A 17,518-nucleotide genomic window follows, 5' to 3' on the forward strand; every position below is an offset into this window, starting at 1 on the left:
TGTCAATTTGTTCCCTTACTGGTTTTGTTCACTTAACTACTTGGTTAAGGTGTTGTCTGCCAGATTTCTCCACTATAGTTACTCTTCTTTTCATTATAATAAGTAATTTATGCAGCGATACTTTGAGATTATGGAAATATCAGCCATCATTTTGTAAATCTCAAATCATTGGACTATACCATCAACTATCACTCTGTGTTATAGTCATTTACAGATATACACACATACCTGCCTTGGTGACTCCTCATTCCTAGAAGAGTTTAGGTCCTAGCTCACTGTCACTCTCTTATACTATTCCAGTCCTAATTCTTGGAGATTTTAATATCCTTGAAAATGATCCTTCTAATATTCTTATCTTTCATTTCTGTGATCTGCTCTCTTACAGTGGTCTTTGCCCTTGATCCTACTTCAGCTACCCACTCCAATAGTCTTACTCTTCAACTTGTCATTACCAGTGACTCCTTTGCTTCCATAACCTCAGTTTTAGGTATCTGGCTAGACAACCAGTACCTCCTATCCCTCTAGCTCACTCCCTCTAGTACCCCAACTCCAACAATCCTTCAGACATTCCAGAATTTACCATGTTTTCACAACCATTCAATTCCCCATGTTCTCCTGTTCCTCCTTTAATCAGCTTAGATTCCATGGTCTATCATCATAATCATTCCCCTGCATACATCCTCACCTCCCTTGCCCCTTAGTCACTTCAGCATAGTCACTAGGCAAAACCCCAGCCCTGGTTAAATCCAGCTGTCTGCCTGCTCTATGCCTGGACTCACATAGCTCAACATGGCTAGAGAAAAGCACACAACCACACTAGCTGATCTTACTTTAAATTTATGACCACTAATCTCAAGTGGGCCCTTAATGCTGCCCACCAGTCCTAACTGCATTTCCCTAAGCCATTCACTCTCCTGCCTCCCTAGATGACTATTTCTTAGCTTCTCTCCCCTCAAACCACTAACACCTCCTCTCCATCCTCATTCTTGGGCTTGCTACTTGACTGAAAAATTGAAACCATCAAAAGAAAGTTGCCACAATTTGCTCCCACCACATCCATCTACCAAACAGCATCTGTACTCAAATATTCTGCCTTCTTCTCTGTTATTGTGGATAAACTGTCCCTGCTGTGATCAAAATCTATCCCCTCCACTTGATCACTAGATCCCATCCCCTCTTAATTACTCGAGGATATTGCTCCAGCAATTTCCCCCCCTTTCTACTGCATCATCAATTTCCACACCTCTACAAGATGATTCTCATCAGTACTCAGCCATTCTGTTATTACTTCCATCTTTTCATTACAACTTTATTGAGCTATCTCATGTAAAATTCACCTTTCTAAAACATACTGTTCATTGGTTTTTAGTATATTAACAGAATTGTACACCCATCACCACAAGCAATTTTAGAACATTTTCATCCCTCCAAAAAGAAACCTCATACCCATTAGCAGCCACTCCCCATTGGCTGCCCCCCAGCCATAGGCGAACACTAATTTACTTTCTGTCTTTGTAAATTAGCTTATTCTAAATATTTCATATAAATAGGATCATATAATATATTGGTCTTTCACTTAGCATATTTTTGAGATTTGTCCATGTTATTACATGTATCATTCCTTGTTTTTTCAAAATCCTTTTTTTCTGTAGGTTTGAGAGTGTCAATAAATGGGTCATTTCCTTAGTGCAGTGTTTATCATGTTTTATTTTTTAATAGCATTTTTAATTGAGATATAATTCACATAACATAAAATTTACCATTTTAAAGTATACACTTTAGTGGTTTGTAGTATATTCACTATGTTGTGCAACCATTACCACTATCTAATCCCAGAACATTTCTATCACCCTAAAAAGAAAACCCATACCCATTGGCAATCACTTCCAGTTCCTAGCCCCAGGTAACCACTAACCTACATTCTGTCTCTATGAATTTGCTTATTCTAGATATTTCATATAAGTAGAATCATACAATGTTTTCCCTTTTGTGTCTGGCTTATTTCTCTTAGCATAATGTTTTCAAAGTTCATCCATGTTGTAGCCTATATCAGAACTTCATTCCTTTTTATGGCTGAATAATATTTTATTATATGTATATTCCACATTTTGTTTATCCATTGATCTGTTGGTGGACACTTAGGTTGTTTCCACCTTTTGGCTATTGTGAATAATGCTTCTACAAGCACTGGCATACAAGTATCTGTTTGAGTCCCTTTTTCAGCTCCTATGGGTATATATCTAGGAGTGGAATTGCCAGTCATATGGTAAATCAATGCTTAACTCTTTGAGGAACTGCCAAATGGTTTCCCATAGTGGCTGGACCATTTTACATTCCCACCAGCAATGCATGAGGGTTTTACTTTCTATTCTGTGGACGTATGTTTTCATTTCTTTTGGGTATGTACCTAGGAGTGAAATTGCTGGATAGTATGGTGACTCTATGTTTAACTTTTTAAGGAACTGCCAAACTGTTTTCCACAGCAGCTGCATCATTTTATATTCCCATCAACAATGTTCGAGGTTTCCAATGTCTCCACATCCTCTCCGACACTTATTATTGTCTGTCTTTTCTGTTATAGCCATCCTAGTAAGTGTGAGGTAATACCACATTGTGGTTTTGTTGTTGTTGTTGTTTACTTAAACTTGTAATTTTGAAATAATTTCAAACTTACAGGACAGTTGCAAAAATAATACAAACCCCATACAGAGAACTCCAGCATACCCCTCCCCAGTTACCCAAATCCACCAATTTGCTACATTTACTGTATCATTCTGTTTATCCATTTATCTGCCTGTCTATTTTCTTAACATTTGAGAGTAGATTGTATACATCATGCTCCTTGAATACATAATGCTTCCATATACATTTCCTAAAAACAAGGATATTCACTTGTGTAACCATCTTAAGTACAGTTATCAAGTTCAAGAACTTTAACATTGATAAAAATCTTACAGTCTATATTCCAGTTTTTTCATATTCCCAATAATGTCCTTTTGAGCCTTTAGCTTCCATTATTAGATCCCTTCCAGGATCATGTATTGCATTTAATTGTCATTGTCTCTTTAGTTGCTCTTTTTTTTAATTGTGGAAACATATATGTAACATAAACTTTCTTGACTCAGCCACTCTCAAGCATATCATTCAGTGGGATTAATCACATTCACAATGTTGTACTACCCTCACCACCATCCATTATCTGAACTCTTCTATCACCGCAAACAGAAAACCTACACACATTTTGCACTAACTCCCCATATCCTCTTCCTTCCCTACCTCTGAAACCTGTATTCTACTTTCTGTCTTTATGAGTTTGCATATTCTAGCTATTTCATATAAGCGAAGTCATACAGTATCTATCTCTCTGTGTCTGACTTATTTCATTCAACATATGATGTCTTCAAGGTCATCCATGTAATGGCATGTATCAGAACTTCATTCCTTTTTTAAGGCTAAGTGATAGTCCATTGTATGTATATGCAGCATTTAGTTTGTCCATTCATCTGCTGATGGATATTTGGGTTGCTTCCACCTTTTGACTATGGTGAATAATGCTGCTGTGAACATTGGTATATAAATATCTTGTCAGAGTCCCTGCTTTCAGTTCTTTTAGGTATATACCTAGAAGTGGGATGCCAGGTCACATGATAGCTCTGTGTTTAACTTTTTGAAAAACCACAAAACTGTTTTCCACAGTGGTTGCAACCATTTTACATTCCCTTCAATAATATATGAAAGTCTCTATTTCTCCGCATCCTCGCCTGCAGTTATTTTCTGTGTTTTAAGAATAGTCATTCTAGTGGGTATAGGGTGGTATCTCATTGTGGGTTTGAATTGCATTTCCCTAATAGCTAATGATGTTGAACATCTTTTCACATGTATATTGGCCATTTGTATATCTTCTTTGGAAGATATCCTTAACCCATTTTTAAAATTGGGCTGCCTCTTTGTGGTTCAGTTGTACAAGTTCTTTATATATCTGGATACAAGTCCCTTGTCAAAGATATGATTTGCAGATGTTTTCTCCCATTGTGTAGGTTGTCTTTTCTTGATGGCATCCTTTGAAGCCCTAAAGTTTTTTATTTTGATGAAGTCCATTTTATTTTTTTTTTAGTCACATGGATTTTTGGTGTCATAGCCAAGAAGCCATTACCAAATCCAAGGTCGCAAAGATTTATTCCTATGCTATCCTGTAGAAACTTTATAGTTTTAGCTCTTATGTTTAGGTCTATGATCCTATTAATTTTTGTGTATGGTATGAGGTAGGGATCCAAAGTCATTCTGTTGCATGGTAGATATCCAGCTGTCCCAGCACCTTTTATTAAAAGAGTGTTCTTTCCCCCTTTGACTTGTCTTGACAACCTTGTCAAAAATCAATTGACATAAATCATGAATGTAAAGGTTAATTTCTGGACTCCCAGTTCAGTTCCATTGATCTATATGTTCCTGTGCCAGCACCACACTGTCTTGATTTCTGTAGAGGTATAGTAAATTTTGGAATCAGGAAATGGGAGTCCTCCAACTTAGTTGTTATTTTTCAAGATTGTTTTGGCTATTATGAGTCTCTTGAATTTCCATATGAATTTTAGGATCAGCCTGTCAGTTTCTGTACACACACATACAAATAGCTGGAGTTTTGATAGGATTTGCATTGAAACTAGATTAATTTGGGTGTTATTGCCATCTTAACCATGTTTCTATTTATTTAGATCTTTAATTTCTTTTAACAATATTTTCTTGTTTTTTGATGTACAAGTCTTGCATTTTTGCTAAACTTATTACTATGTTTTTTATTTTTTTCACTACTGTTATAAATAGGATTGTTTTCTTAATTCCACTTGTGGATTGTTCATTGCTAGTACATAGAAATACAATTAGTTTCTGTTTACTGAAATATCCTGCCATCTTGCTGAACTTGTTTCTTAGTTCAAATTGTTTTTTTTTAATAGTTTTAAGATTTTTTATATACTAAATCATGTCATTGCAAATAGAGATAGTTTTACTTCTTTTCCAATCTGGATGCCTTTTTTTTTTTCTTACCTTTGCTAGACCTTGTCATACAATGATGACTAGAAGTACTGAAAGCAAACATCCTTGTCTTGTTCCTGATCTCTGGGAAAGGTCTTCAGTCTTTCTCCATTAAGTATGATGTTACCTATGTGTTTTTCATAGATACCCTTTGGCAGGTTGAGGAAGTGCCTTTTTATTGCTAATTTGTTGAGTGTTTGCAATGAATGGCTATTGGATTTTGTCAAGTGCTTTCTCTGCATCTGTTGAGATGATCATGTGGATTTTCTCCTTTATTCTTGTTTTTATTTTTATGATGGTGATCAACATTGATTGATTTTCAGATACTAAACCAACCTTACATTCCTGGAACAAATCCCACTTGGTCATGTTATGTAATACTTTGAATATGTTGCTGGAATTGGTTTGCTAGTATTTTGTTGGAGATTTTTCTGTCTATGTTCATAAGGGATATCGGTGTATAGTTTTATTTTCTTGTGAAGCCTTTGTCTGATTTTGCTATTGGGGTAATATCGATGCATAGAATAAGTTGGGAAGTGTTTCCTCCTCTTCTGTTTTTTTTGTTTGTTTTGTGCATGTGCCATGTCTTTTTTTAAATTCAATTTTATTGAGATATATTCACATACCATACAATCCCTATCTTTTTTTGTTCCTCTATTCTTTGATTCCTGTCTTCTTTTGTACTAAGTAGGTATTTTCTACTGTAACTTTTTAATTCTCTTGCTTCTTTTACTATATATATATATTTTTTTGAGTTAAGTTCTTAGTAGTTGCCCTAGGAATTACATTAACATCTTGAAGCAATCTACTTTGTATTAATACTAACTTAAACTCAATAATATGCAAAAACTTTGCTTCAGTATACCTCCATTCCCTTCTGCCTATTTTGTACTATTATTGTCATACAAACCGCATCATTGTGTGTTGTAAGCCCATCCACACAGTTTAATAATTATTCCTTTGTGCAGTTGTCTTTTAATTTAGACAGAAGAAAGGAGTTACCAACAAAATTACTTTCTTTCATAATACCTATATAGTGACCTTTACCAGTGCTTTTTATTTCTTCATGTGGAGTCAAGTTGCTGCCTGATGTCTTTTCATTTCAGCCTGAAATGAGTATTTCTTGTCTGATAGGTCTACTAGTGACAAATTCTCTCAGGTTTTATGTAGAAATGTCTTAATTTTGCCTTCATTTTTTTTTTAAATTTCAAAGTATGATTTTATTGTACTTTAGGACAAGTGCCATTCAGATGCCACTTTTTCTGGAAGAAATACTGCTAATTATAAATAATCACAGGAAAATTTTCGTAAGACAAGCAGTGTGTGTGTGTGTGTGTGTGTGTGTGTAGCGGGGGAGGGAGAGTTGTTTCATTTATGTCTACTGCAAATACAAATTCATGTCTTGAGTTTACAAGCACTGAGCAACAATTTTTTCTTCTAAAATTTTCTTTAAGGCAGATCCTTTTAGCATTATGTGTGTTACTAACATGGTACAGTGTAGTTTTAGCAAATTTAACTGTTTTAGTTTCTCAGTGACAATAACACATGTGGTCAGGAACAGGCAACAAAATCTCTTTTCTAGTCCCTCTACCTGGCCACCATTTTAAAAACACATATTTTTCATATATATATATTTCTGTATCAAAAACACATTTTAACAGACTTCACCGCTTGTTAAAGCTTCAGTTTACAGTCATTCATATGAAAGATTTCTAATATGGAATGTTCACTTAGAAAGAATTCCACACTGGGATTCCAGTATTCTATATCAGAAATGCAGAAGTCCTTCTTCAGTGCAATGTCAGGCATTTTACTTCTGTTCATTCATGTTTTTCTTTCAACGGTTTCCTAATTTTACTTTTGGATCATCATTTTTGTATGTTTCACTTATTTCCTTTAGTATATTCTCAGGCAAGGCAGGTTGATAACCTGTATAAATAACCATGTGGGCAAAGATGATAAACAAGGTATTCTAACTCATACATAGTTAGAGGGTCAACATAATGAAAAGAAATTGCAATATCAGAATAGCATCCAGGACCCTCTACAGGAGGATAATAGTTATAATTCCAGGACCAAAATGTTGTGGGTAGATAACCTTTGATTAAGTGGTATTCTGGTACAAAGGGATGAAAAGTTTCTTTTCCAGTGGTATCTCCAGAATCTTCCGCTTCTACGTTTATAATTTGCATCTCCCCAGTGCTAAGTCTTTGATGGAGGAACTATGTGTACATTTGTCCGTTTTAAATGCATCAGCAAATCTCTTTAAGGCTTCCTTGCTCAATACGTATCCCGCTCCTCCACTGATGTAGCCCTGCTTTACATAGGGCTCAAATCTTCTCCCAAAGTAAATGGGTTTTTCAGGGTCATATTTTGAAAGAAGCCATCTCAAATTATCCATTATGACATATGTATCATCATCTGCTTTCATAAACGCGTCAGCATCTTCTAAATAATGGTCATAAACATACTGAAAAGCTCTAATTGTTTTCCAGTATACTTGGTCTCTGCCTTCTTTGGTTTTTAATCCCACAGTAGGGAAGTCTATTTTCTTTTGAACTCATAAACAAAACTATATTACAACATTGGGTCCATGTAGGTTTGACGTGTTTGGCCTTTTTCTCTAAATTTTGAGGTCCTGTCATAACCCAGCAAAGGATTTTAACCTTCTGATAGAGTTTTTCAGCGATGTCTGTGTCCTCATCTTTATGTTGGCTGGCATCTGCATTGAAGTTCATATGTCCTTCTAGATGATTCTATCCATTATAGAATGAGGATCATTATGAAGAATATTAGGCTGGATATCACTTTGTTCTTCCAAGAAAATACTAGATAACTAAGAACATAAAAAAAAAATCCGATTGCTGATCCACAGAGGAAGATTAAAAAATTCAGCCAACCTCCCCCCTACGTGGGATCAGACACCCAGGGGAGTGAATCTCCCTGGCAACGTGGAATACGACTCCCGGGGAGGAATGTAGACCTGGCATCGTGGGACGGAGAACATCTTCTTGACCAAAAGGGGGATGTGAAAGGAAATGAAATAAGCTTCAGTGGCAGAGAGATTCCAAAAGGAGCCGAGAGGTCACTCTGGTGGGCACTCTTATGCACACTTTAGACAACCCTTTTTAGGTTCTAAAGAATTGGGGTAGCTGGTGGTGGATACCTGAAACTATGAAACTACAACCCAGAACCCATGAATCTCGAAGACAGTTGTATAAAAATGTAGCTTATGAGGGGTGACAATGGGATTGGGAAAGCCATAAGGACCACACTCCACTTTGTCTAGTTTATGGATGGATGAGTAGAAAAATAGGGGAAGGAAACAAACAGACAAAGGTACCCAGTGTTCTTTTTTACTCCAATTGCTCTTTTTCACTCTAATTATTATTCTTGTTATTTTTGTGTGTGTGCTAATGAAGGTGCCAGGTATTGATTTGGGTGATGAATGTACCACTATGTAATGGTACTGTAAACAATCGAAAGTACGATTTGTTTTGTATGACTGCGTGGTATGTGAATATATCTCAATAAAATGAAGATTAAAAAAAAAAAAATTCAGCCAAGATTTAGAGGCTATTTCCCAAAAGTGTTTTTCTGACATTAGTGGTGGCTCCCTCTCACCCCTCCTGGGGGCCTGAGAGGGGAACGACACGGGGCTGGTGACCATCCCTCCTCTTGATGGTCACAGAGGTGACTCAGGGCCACTAGCCGGGGCTGCCTGCTGCCACCCAGATGATTCCCGGGCAATGGCGGCGGCCGAGGCGGACCCTGAGAGCACACCCGCCCGCTCCTTGCCTTCATTTTTGAAGGACAGTTAAACTGTATTTAGAGTTCTTGCTTAACAGTCTTTTTCTTTCCACAGTTTGAAGATTTCATTCCACTGTCTTCTGGCCTCTTTGGTTTCTGATGGGAAGTCAGCTATCAGTCTCTTTATCAGTATTCTCTATTTAGTGAGACATCATTCTCATACTTTCCTTTAATTCTTCAGACATAGTTTCCTTTAGTTATTTGAACATATTTTTAATAGCAAATTGAAAATCTTAGTCTACTAAGTCCAAACATGTGCTTCATCGGGGACATTTTCTGTTGATACTTTTTTCCCTGTGTATTTGGCATACTTTCTTGTTTCTCTGCATGTCTCACAAAAATTATGAGACATGCAGAGAAACAAGAAATTTTGTTCAAAACTAGACATTTTAGATAATCTAAAAGCTCTGATATCAGATTTTTCTATCCCTAGGGTTTGCTGTTGTTGCTGGGGTTTTTTTTTTTTTTTTTTCAGTGGTGGTGATTGTTTTTGTTTTTTTTTTCTTGTTACCATTTATTTGTTTAGCAACTTGCCTGGACTAGTTCTGTAGATTCTATATTCCCTGTAGTATGTGGCCCCTAAGTTCCCTGCTAGCTTTTCAGTTTTTTTTAAAGTTCTTGTTTTTATTTTTCAGCCTGACTTTCTAGGGGTCACACCTAGGTAAGTATAATTTGGTGGTCAGCCAAGGATTAGAAAGAAGATTTCCTTAAATACTTTGCCTGTATGTTTTCCACCCTTTGCCAAGGGGATCTGTGTGAGAAGGCACACCTTCAAACTTCAGCCAGTTTACCAGACAGCCTTGGCTTCCGCTTCCTGCTTGTGCAGGGCCTCACATTCAGTCACAAGTGAGTAACTGCGGCCCTCTTCTTTCCTAGGACTTTTCTGGGCAAGTGCACAGCCTTGAGTATGTATACACCCCTTTAGATCCCCAGATATATGTCAGAGTTTTTCAAAGTTCCCTATGGTCATCTAGTTCTCCAGGATTTCCTTTTCAATTCCCATCCAAAGCAGTCAGATCTTTCCATTGTCTGCAGTGCTGTAGGCTTTTGTCTACTGCACCACAGAGCTGGGGAGGAAGGGGGAATGGTAATAGGCACAAGTTAAAATGTTACAGATCTGCTATCTTGCCAAAATTTAGTAGTTTCTCTTGAATAGGTGATATTCCAGTTTGCTAATGCGGCCATTATGCAAAATACCAGAAATGGATTGGCTTTTATAAAGGGGATTTATTAAGTTACAAAGTTACCATTCTAAGGCCATAGAAGTGTCCAGACCAAGGCATCAACCAGATGATACCTTCACTGAAGAGTGGCCGATGGCATCTGGAACACCTCTGTCAGTTGGGAAGCCTTGTGGCTGGCGTCTGCTGGTCCTTTGCTCCCAGGTTTTCAAAATGTGTTTCAAAATGGCTTTCTCCAAAATGTCTCTGGGCTCCACTCCCTCAGCTCCAGTGCATCCTTGCTTCTTTTTCCCAGGGCATTTTTAAGTGTCTGGGGGTCCTCTCTTAGCGTCTCCGGGGCAAACTCTGGGCTTCCTCTGTTAGCTTAGCATCTCCAAATGTCCTTCTGTCTGCATGTCCAAGCGTCTTCAAGTGTCAGGAAGCATTTGGGTCTGTGTCTGCTCTTAGCTTCTCTCTTAATTACTCCAGTGAACTAATCAAGATCCACACCTCCATGGAAATAATCTAATCAAAAGTATCACCCACAATTGGGTGAGTCACATCTCCATCGAAACAATCAAAAGTCTCCACCCTAATCAAAAGACTAATAAATCTGGCCCCACAAGATTGCATTAAAGAATATGGCTTTTCTGGGGGACATAAGATATCCAAACCAGCACATTTCACCCCCTGGACCCCAAAAAGACATGTTCTTTCCAAATACAAAAGTACATTCATTCCATCACAGTATAGATACGTCCTAAAATTCTCCTCTGGCTATGGACCTGTGCAGCTCAAAACAAGTTATCTGCTGCCAATATACAAAGGAGGGACAGTCATAGGATAAACATTCCCATTGCCATAGGAAGAAATTGAAAGGAAAACAGGGTTCACAGGACCAAAACAGTTCCAAAAACCTGCAGGGCAAACTTCATTAGATTTCAGAGTTTGAGACTCATTTATAGAATGGCGTTTTATCCTTGGGGCTTGAGAGAGCAGGAGTCCACTCTTTTCCAAAGGCTTATGCCACAGCCCTTTTCTCTCCAAACGCTGGCGTGAGTGCTCCAACATATCCACGCATTGGGGAGACCACCTTCTTGGCCCCACCCTCAAACATCAGGGTGGCATAATTGCCAGGGTTCTGAAATGGTTGTTTTAGTTGCTTTGCCCATATTTTCATTGTTTTAGAAGGAAAGCGAGTTTACCAAGGTCTTCATTCAGCCATTCCATCAATCTCCTATTGCTCTCATCTTCAAAAAAAATGTAAAAACCCTCTTTATCCCACATCCCCTTACAACTATGACTCTATTTCTCTATTCCCCTAACAACAAAACTCCAAAAGAGTTGGCTTTCCTCATTTCCTCCATTTCTCTCCCATTCACTTTTTGTTCACTTAAAATACATTAGATACATAATAAAAGAATATATACATTATATACATTATAATGAGTGTAAGCTGTAAGTCTATTTTGGACTTAATAACCATTTTCCCAGCGCTACTGTAATTGAGCATCTTTTCATATATTTATTGGCCACATGTTTCCTCTTCTGTGAAATACTTAATCTGTTGCCCATTTTTAAATTGTTTTTTATTATAATTTGCTTATTGATTGTAGGAATTCTTTAATTATTTTGGATACTCATCACTTGTCAGTTAAATGTTTTAAATATCTTCTCTCAGTTTGTAGCTTTTTCTTTGTGGTATGTTTGCATGAACAGAAATTCTTAATTTTAATAGAGTTGAATGAATACATCTTTTCTCTACAGCCAGCACTTTTTTTGTCTTGTCTTCCTTAACCTGTGGTTGTAAAGATAAATTATTTTCTTCTAATAAAAGTTTACCTTTTACATTTAAGTCCTTAATCCAACTGGAATGGATTTTTGTGTGATACAAGGTAGAGAGCCAATTTCATTATTTTCCATATGGATAACCAGTTATCCCAGCATTATTTATTGACCAGTAATTTCTTTCCCTAATGATCTATCCTGCCACCTCTGTCAATATATCAAAGTTCTATATCTGCATAGGTCTGTTTCTGGGCTCTCTTTTCTATTAGCCCATTTTTTGTCCTTAAACACTACCCTAATCACTTTAGCTTTATAATGAATCTTGATAATTGATAGAGCAGAATCCCCCCCATCTTTTTATTCTTCAAGAGTATTGTGTATTCTCGGCCCTTTGTTCCTTTGAACACATTTCAGAAACAGCTTCTTATGTTTTATAAAAACGTTGAGATTGCAATGAATCTATAGATCAGTTTGAAGGGATTTGATATCTTTATGATGTTGAGTCTTCCTGGCTATGAACATGATATATCCTCTATTTTAAATAAATTCTTGAATGTCTTTTGGTAAAGCTTTACAGTTTTCTGCATAAGGTCTCACATATCTTGTGTTAAATTTATTCCTTGGTAATTTGAGCTTTTGCTGCTGTTATAAATGAGATCTTTTATTACACCTGTTTTCTGTCTTTTTCAGGTGTATAGAAATGAAATTGACTTCTGTATATTAATGTTGTAGCCATTCACCTTGCTAAACTGTTTTTTTTTTTAATTTAATTGCATTGAGATTGTTCACATACCATACAATCATCCAAAGATCCAAAGTGCACAATCAATTGCCCATGGTACCAACATACAGCTGTGCATCCATCACCACAATTTTTTTTCAATTTTTAGGACATTTTCATTACTCCAGAAAAGAAATAAAGACAAAAAAAGAAAATTCAAATCCTCCCATACCCCTAACCACCCCCCCCTCCATTATTGACTCATAGTATTGGTATAGTACATTTGTTACTGTTGATGAAAGAATGTTAAAAGACTACTAACTGTAGTACATAGTTTAATATGTACTAGATGTTTTTCCCTATATACCCCTCTATTGTTAACTTCTAGTTATAGTGTCATACATTTGTTCTAGTTCATGAAGGAGATTTCTAATATTTGTACAGTTAATCACAGAGATTGTCCACCACAAGATTCACTGTTTTATACATTCCAATCTTTTAACCTCCAACTTTCCTTCTGGTGACATACATGACTCTAAGCTTCCCCTTTCCACCACATTCACACACCATTCAGCACTGTTAGTTATTCTCACAATAACGTGCTACCATAACCTCTGTCCATTTCCAAACACTTAAGTTCAACCTAGTTAAACATTCTGCTCCTAATAAGCAACAACTCCCCATTCTTTAGCCTCGTTCTATATCCTGGTAACTTATATTTCATGTCTGTGAGTTTACATGTTATAACTAGTTCATATCAGTGAGACCATACAATATTTGTCCTTAACTGTCTGATTTATTTCACTCAATATAGTGCCCTAAAGGTTTCTTCATCAACCCATTTTTTTTAAGATGGTTTTGTTCACCTACCATACATTCCATCCTAAGTAAATAATTGATGGTTCTCTGTATAATCACATATTTATGCATTCACCACCCTCACCACTATCTATATAAGGACATCTCCATTTCTTCCACAAAGAAGGAGGGAGAGTCAAAGAAGGTAGTAAGACAAAAATAAAAGAAAGGAAAAAAATGACAGCTAAAAAGCAATAAAAGGAAAGATAGAATTAAACTAAAGTAGAATAAAAGAGTCAGACAATATCACCAATGCCAAGAGTCCCATACCCCTCCCTTATGTCCCTCTCTTATAGGCATTTAGCTTTGGTATATTGCCTTTGTTACGTTAAAGGAAGCATAATACAATGTTTCTGTTAACTATAGTCTCTAGTTTGCATTGATTGTATTTTTTCCCCAATACCACCCCATTTTTAACACCTTGCAAGGTTGACATTCATTTGTTCTCCCTCATGTAAAAACATATTTGTACATTTTATAACAATTGTTGAGCACTCTAGGTTTCACTGAGTTATAGAGTCCCAGTCTTTATCTTTCCTCTTTCCTTCTGGTATCCCACATGCTCCTAACCTTCCTCTTTCAACCATACTCACAGTCATCTTTACATTGCTGTGCTACCATCACCCAAAATTGCATTCCAAACCTCTCCCTCCTGTCTTTTCCTATCTGTAGTGCTCCCTTTAGTATTTCCTGTAGAGCAGGTTTCTTGTTCACAAATTCTCTCATTGTCTGTTTGTCAAAGAATATTTTAAACTCTCCCTCATATTTGAAGGACACTTTTGCTGGATATAGGATTCTTGCTTGGCAGTTTCTCTCTTTCAGTATCTTAAATATATCACTCCACTTCCTTCTTGCCTCCATGGTTTCTACTGAGAAATCTGCACATAGTCTTTTCAAGCTTCCTTTGTATGTGATGGATTGCTTTTCTCTTGCTGCTTTCACGATTCTCTCTTTATCTTTGACATTTGATAATCTGATTATTAAGTGTCTTGGCGTAGGCCTATTCACATCTGTTCTATTTGGGGTACGCTGTGCTTCTTGGATCTGTAATTTTATGTCTTTAATAAGAAATGGGAAATTTTCATTGATTATTTCCTCTTTTATTGCTTCTGCCCCTTTTCCCTTCTCTTCTCCTTCTGGGACACCCATGACACATACATTCATATGCTTCATTTTGTCATTCAGTTCCCTGAAATGTTGCTCATATTATTCCATTCTTTTCCCTATCTGTTCTTTTGTGTATAGGCTTTCAGGTGCCTTGTTCTCCAGTTCCTGAGTGTTTTCTTCTGCCTCTTGAGATCTGCTGTTGTATGTCTCCATTGTGTTTTTCATTTATTGTGTTGTGCCTTTCATTTCCATAGATTCTGCCAGTTATTTTTTCAAACTTTCAATTTTTACCTTATGTTCTCCCAGTGTTTTCTTTATATCCTTAATCTCTTTTGCCATATCTTGCCTGAACTCATTGATTTGGTTTTTTATTTGATTTAGCATATTTCTTTGAAAATCTTTAATTGATTGTTTCATTAAAGTGAAACAATATCTCAGCTGTATCTTGATTGAGGTGTGAGTTTGTTCCTTTGACTGGGCCATATCTTCATTTTTCCTAGTGTAGATTGGAGTTTTCCATTGTATAGGCATTTGGTTTCCTTAGTTACCCCAATCAGATTTTCCCAACCAGAAAGGGTTCAGATTTCAGAATGGGGTTATATTCAGTTTCAAGTCTCCCTGCGGGTGTGTCTTAGAGATTGCCAGACTTTCCTGTGAGGTCTCTAGCTGCTGTGCTTTTCCTAACCTGCTCAGCAGGTGGTGCCTGTCAGCCTGTTGCTCCTGACTGGTGTAAGGAGGTGTGGCCCCTTTAGTTTCTGTTTTGGCTGTTTTCCCCCAAGGCTGTTTTATTATTTTTAAGGAAACTTTTAATTTTAGAATAATTTGAGAATTACTGAAAAATTACTACAAAGATAGTTTAGAGAGTTCCTGTATACTTATCACAGTGGTACCTTTGTCAAAACTAAGAAACCAACATTGGTACATTACTATTAAGTAAACTTCAGAATTTCATATGAGTTTAATCACTTTTCCCACTAGTGCCCTTTTTCTGTTCTAAGATCCAATTCAAGATAACACATTGCATTTAGTTTCATGTTTCTTAGTGTCTTCTGGTCTGTGTCATTTTGTCTTTCCTTGTTTTTCATGACTTTGACAATTTTGAAGAGTACTGGTCAGGTATTTTGTAGAATATCCCTCAGTTTCAATTTATCTGAGGTTTTCCTCATGATTAGATAGGGGTTGTGCATTTTGGGGGGAAAATACCACAGATGTGAAATGCTTTTTTCATCACATTGTATCTGGGGTATATTATATCCACATGACATCACTGGTGATGTCAACCTTTACCACTTGTCTGAGGTAGTGTTTGCCAGGTTTCTCTACAGTAAAGTTGCTGTTCTTCCCTTTCCATATTCTTTCCTTTGGAAGAATCTAGCTTACCCTCAAAAGGAGAAGGAATAATTTAACTCCACCCCCTAGAGGGGGGTGTATCTATGTGTAGTATTTGGAACACTTCTGTAGGGAAGATTTTCTTCTTCTCCCCCATTTATTTGTTTGATTATTCATTTAGTCAGTCATTTGTTTATACCAGTATGAACTCATGCATACTTATTTAATAATTTGAGTTGTTATCAGTAGATGTTATTTGTTGCTCAAAGTATTCCACCATTGGCCACTGCAGGCTCTTTCAGGTTGGCTCCTGTGTCTCTTTGACTTGCCCTATCCTTTTGTTTCTGGTCACTTCCTTACTTTCTGACACTACATGATGCTCTAGGCTCATCTTGTATTTTCCTGCCCCAATCCTAGAATCAACCATTTCTCCAAGAATGGTATCTTTTATTTTTTTTTAAATGAATTGTCTGTAGATTCTTCTGTTTTCTATGTTGACAACCATATTGGCTATAAATAATGACAGTTTATTTTTTACTTTCCAATCTTTAACCTTTTTTTTTTTTTTTTTTTTTTTCTATTGTGATATTTGCTTTATTGAGGTGGTCTAGAACCAAGCCTACAATATCTCCAAGGTATGCCTTTAATACAGTCAGTTATACACATCTTTTAGTGTCAGGACTGAAAGAACTCAGTCCTTTTCTATCTTTTTATTTTTATTTTTATTTTTTTTTTTTTGCTTTCTTTTTTTTTTTTTTTAATCATCATTTTATTGAGATATATTCACATACCACGCAGTCATACAAAACAAATTGTACTTTCGATTGTTTACAGTACCATTACATAGTTGTACATTCATCACCTAAATCAATCCCTGACACCTTCATTAGCACACACACAAAAATAACAAGAATAATAATTAGAGTGAAAAAGAGCAATTGAAGTAAAAAAGAACACTGGGTACCTTTGTCTGTTTGTTTCCTTCCCCTACTTTTCTACACATCCATCCATAAACTAGACAAAGTGGTGTTTGGTCCTTATGGCTTTCCCAATCCCATTGTCACCCCTCATAAGCTACATTTTTATACAACTGTCTTCGAGATTCATGGGTTCTGGGTTGTAGTTTGATAGTTTCAGGTATCCACCACCAGCTACCCCAATTCTTTAGAACCTAAAAAGGGTTGTCTAAAGTGTGCATAAGAGTGCCCACCAGAGTGACCTCTCGGCTCCTTTTGGAATCTCTCTGCCACTGAAGCTTATTTCATTTCCTTTCACATCCCCCTTTTGGTCAAGAAGATGTTCTCCGTCCCACGGTGCCAGGTCTACATTCCTCCCTGGGAGTCATATTCCACGTTGCCAGGGAGATTCACTTCCCTGGGTGTCTGATCCCACGTAGGGGGGAGGGCAGTGATTTCACCTTTCAAGTTGGCTTAGCCAGAGAGAGAGGGCCACATCTGAGCAACAAAGAGGTATTCAGGAGGAGACTCTTAGGCACAAATATAGGGAGGCCTAGCCTCTCCTTTGCAGCAACCGTCTTCCCAAGGGTAAAACTTATGGTAGAGGGCTCAACCCATCAAACCACCAGTCCCCTATGTCTGTGGTCATGTTAGCAACCATGGAGGTGGGGTAGGCGAATACCCCTGCATTCTCCACAGGCTCCTCAAGGGGGCACTACATCTTTTTTTTTTTTTTTTTTTTTTTTTTTTTAACTTTCCCT

At 36.9% G+C, this 17,518-nt stretch overlaps 1 pseudogene; it reads right to left on the reverse strand.

The window, feature by feature from the left end:
• Positions 1–952: 952 nt before the first annotated feature.
• On the reverse strand, positions 953–8,832 carry LOC119522150 (annotated as a pseudogene).
• Between the last annotated feature and the right edge of the window lie 8,686 nt (positions 8,833–17,518).

Source organism: Choloepus didactylus, chromosome X, assembly GCF_015220235.1.
Source record: "Choloepus didactylus isolate mChoDid1 chromosome X, mChoDid1.pri, whole genome shotgun sequence".
NCBI lineage: Eukaryota > Metazoa > Chordata > Mammalia > Pilosa > Megalonychidae > Choloepus > Choloepus didactylus.